Here is a 4,576-nt window from a genome sequence, read left to right as displayed (position 1 = left end):
TAAAGCTGCTAGAATGGCCCAGCCAATCACCTGACTTGAATCCAATAGAAAATCTACGGAAAGAACTAAAGATTAGAGTCCATAGAAGAGGCCCATGGAACCTTCAAGATTTGAAGACATTTGTTTGTGTGGAAGAATGGGCCAAAATCACACCTGAGCAATGTATGCGACTAGTTTCTCCATACAGGAGGCGTCTTGAAGCCGTCATTACCAACAAAGGTTTTTGTACAAAGTATTAAATACATGTCAGTAAGTGTGTTCAATACTTTTCCCCTGGGTCATTCCATTCTATTACACATAACTTAATTTCTGAACTTATTTGTATTGGTTTCTTTGTATGTATGGATTTTTTTTTTGGAACCACTACAAAAGTGTTACGTTTTGTTGTCCTTTGGTGTGACACCCTTAAATTATATTTTTTAATTAAACACTGCATGTTAAACTACATAATCATGGAAAATTATGCAAATGTGTCTTCAGAGGACAAGGTCTCTTTAAAAAGCGTTTTAAATAATTAAATAAGATTTGTTTTACTCCTTTTTATTATTTTTTGATCATTTCCAGTGTTCTTAAATGCAATAATTACATTAATTAAACTAAAAGAAAAATTGTACTGTTATAAAGTGTCATGAAAATAAGTATAAAATGTGGTAATTTGTTTTTGAGACAGAAAGAATTGAGGAAGAGAAATTACTGTAAGAGAGAGGACATGGAAATATAGACAGACAATTAACAGGGATCCACCAGAAGGGAGGAAATCCTAAGAGAACGATGCAGAAAGTAAATAGAATCAAAATGATGCCTTAAAAAAGCCATATAGTAGCCATATAGTTTAAAAAATAATAATTCACATCTTAATGAATATAGTTTGAATATCAATCATATTTAGCTGTGCCACACATGCAGCAGGGGGCTAGAAGAGTTTCAGTAACATACTGATTGACTAAGAGACTGACTTTTGTTGATAAATTATTTTTTGTTTTGTTTAAAAAACATGTTGATATTGTTTGTATCAAAATTAAACTTTCTTTCTCCTTTGACATGTTCAAAATTAAATAGAAATAATTTAATAACTAAAATTTCTGTCCTTTAGTGTGACGTGATGTCCTATGGTGTGACACATAAAAGAACCACAGATTTGTTTTTTATCTCAAAATATCTTAAAACAAAAAAAACAGTTGAGTATTGTAATAGGGGCATATAAGTATCACTCAACTTAAAATTGTATAATTTTCAGCAGTTTTGAACAGATGACAGCAAAGTTTGTCTTGTTGTCAACGTTTATCCTGAAATTGTCCAACAAGTCATGGGGGAAAAAAATGATGTTAATTATAATTTCATATTAAATAACACTATATGAAAATAAGCGTCTAACGATGAAGCTAAATCTCTCTCATGCTATTTATATATTATTAAGAGGGGTTTTTTCTTCTTAATTTTTGCTATGTCACACCATAGGACAAATTTATGGTACAGTTCAGTGAAAATGTAAAAAAACTATGAAAGAATTTATGAAGTTAGTGACCTTTTATATTTTCTCAAAGATCAGACTTCACACTTCATAAATATATGCATTTCTTCTTCAAAAATGGACAAAAACCTTTACAAAATAAGCATTTTTTACTGCCTATTTGTCAACTACCCATATATACATATATATATATATATATATATATATGAGATGGTTAAAGTTTGTTATATAAATGGTTCAAGTTTGTTGTGTATAGCTATGAAAAACAAATGACGAGACATTAAGATGACTTGTTCATTCTTTATTACCAAAAATACACTGGCAAAAATCATAACATTACAGTTTCAAAAGAACAAATAAATAATTATGAACAGAACACTAATATTAAAACAGGGCCCTTTGGACCTCTGTACTTGAAAAGGAAAATAGCACTGAGAGGCCTTTCGAAGTTTTTTCTCTCCTTTGGCATTGCAGCATGTAACACAATGTGCTTCTCTGGTGTTTCGAATGCCAACCGTTCCCTTACACACAGTAAAGACCCTTTTTGATGCACTTTGGCAAGTCAAAGGTCATTTTTGATTCATTTGCTTTTCTTTTGATTCGTTTTCTTTCTGTAGTGTTTATACAAGTTTTAAAAAATATAATTCCTCTAAAAATGTCAGTTTCTACATTATATATACAGCAAGTCACATACAAAACTGTATTACAGTACCATGTGTCCGAATACATTACACAATTTTTGAGGGCACATTATACAGAATCTAAGATGCCAAAGCACTTGGCTTAAGATTTATGGTATACTTCTGAACTCGACTGAAGCTTATTCAAAAATGAGGCTGTTGAAATGGAAGGCACACTTGTGGCTGAGATGCTGTCCCTGTGATGATTACCAAATCTTATGACTCACTGTGAAAGACAACACAATTGTCTCACTAGGCCCTTCTGATTACATGAAACGTATTGTGTATCTTTAGAAAAAATACATTCCAGATGTATTGCAATTGTTCTAGGACGAAATGTGAGAAACAACGGCTAGAAGATTGCTGGAATACAATGTGTACAGGGTGTCTGCCAATTCCTGCTCACAGAGAAAATAAAAGGGATAATACCATCTGGTAGGTTCTTGATCAATTTGGACTACATCAGCAGAGTGATAGAGAAATGAAATGCAGTAGCTGGAACACAAAATCAACCTACTAGGAAGCTCAATCTCTCTTTGAGATGCCATTCATTACTTGGAAAGTAGCAAGTGTGCATTATGCACATAAACAAGACGACACATCCTCTGAAACAAACACTCAACAGATGTGTGTGCGCTAAAACGATTAAATCAAGTTAGAAGTAAATTTCAATACTGGTAAATGGTTGAGAGTTTCTTATCCATTTTCATTATGATGCATACCTGTGACATGATTTATATGCAGACGATGCATTTCCGTGACATTTGCAGTTTGAATTGTAAATTAGTACATTAGGTTCAGAATATAATAATCGTGTATGTAAATTCCTATGATTTAATTCCTAAGAGTTAATTTCTCTGATACACTGGGCAGCGTGAAGCCTGAATGAATCATGGATGCCCTTTTAATCACGCCAATTTTGCATTTTAGACTGTTGACATACAAACATTAACTGTATGCAAATCATCCCTGGGAAAATATGCTGCATCTAAAGTCAGATTGAGGACCCTTAAAGTTAAAGTCAAGGTCAAAAGAGCAGGGGACAAAAAGTAGTAAATTTGAGGTAGTGATTAAGCAAAATCTCAATTACTAGGCTTTCACAATATGCCGGTGCTGCTGTATTATCACAATGCCTAAACTGCATCCCAGTATTTTCCAGTCGGTAGTAACGTGACCAACTTGAGCTGAATTCAGTTGTGAAGCGGCAACCATGGCTCATATTCAGCAATGGCATGTGTTTAAGTCCAGTGCTACAGGTGCCGTTCACACAGTAAGTGCAACACAATATGGAAATTAAAGATGAATTACTTCCATTTGACACGGTCTTATAAAGAAAAGCAAAAACTAAAAATTGAAGACTTCAGAAAGTTTCAGGGTTTGTTTGTAATGCTTCAATTTGTTATTAAAGATATAAATGTCCAAGTTTAAACTTTGACTCCCTTGGGCTTTCAGAGAGAACTGCACTCCAAAACATTCAGAATGATAATAAACTATAATAATAGTTGTTAAATAAACTATAATAAACATCCTCTGGCAAAAGGAAGGATCCACACAGCAATAGAGGTACTGTGGTACAATTTGGTAACGTGATAAACCTATAAACTACTGCTTCTTTTTATGGATACATTTCATTTTGAACCCATTACACAGTTGTAATTATAGCTTTTCTATCATTACAGCAGATTAAAAAAAAACATCCTGCAATAACATACTCATAAAAAAAGAAAAGAAAGACGAATATGAAAATAGAAAGTGAAGAAACTGCCAAGTGTTGGCATTTTTACCTTTTTTTAAAAGCTTGATATGTCAATATGTATATTTAATAATAAAAATAGTAGTAATAATAATAATAGTAAATAATAATCTATACATATATCCTTGTTTAGTTTTATTTTCTACTGCATGTTTCCAATTGTTAATTTTTAAATAGGGCCAATTTTAAACTTGCACCGTTTCAATGAAAACAGTTAAATTCATTATATATAACGTTCATATATACAATTTTAAGATACATTCCCAATTATGTCTTCTCTTTCGCTCATTTCTGAGTACAAGACCAATAGCACCACAATTAGACCGTAATTAGAAACATTTTCTAATTTTGTATGAACATAACGGAGGGGAACATGCATATACAATGAATTAGTTTGATAAATATCAAAGCAAACACTGACACACTTTAGAGAGCACGAAAGAAATCTGCCTCTCTACACTCGAAATGCGACATGGCAAGTGCCGCCTTAACGGTAAACGCACATAAGAAATATAGATATAAATACTATTACAGTGAACGAGAGAAGCTGCCTCATTTTCATAATGTGTGGACTCTACATTGTATATTGTCAACAGGTGAGGTATACGATGCCTTTGAAATTCAAAAACCCTTTCCTCTGCTGAACTACTAAAGTACGTTTCGTTTGTTAAC

This window comes from Sinocyclocheilus rhinocerous, unplaced genomic scaffold (assembly GCF_001515625.1).
Source record: "Sinocyclocheilus rhinocerous isolate Xijiao unplaced genomic scaffold, SAMN03320098_v1.1 scaffold838, whole genome shotgun sequence".
NCBI classification, from domain to species: Eukaryota; Metazoa; Chordata; class Actinopteri; order Cypriniformes; family Cyprinidae; genus Sinocyclocheilus; species Sinocyclocheilus rhinocerous.
The sequence above is the reverse complement of the archived record's forward strand: the minus strand, read 5'-3'. Positions refer to the sequence as shown.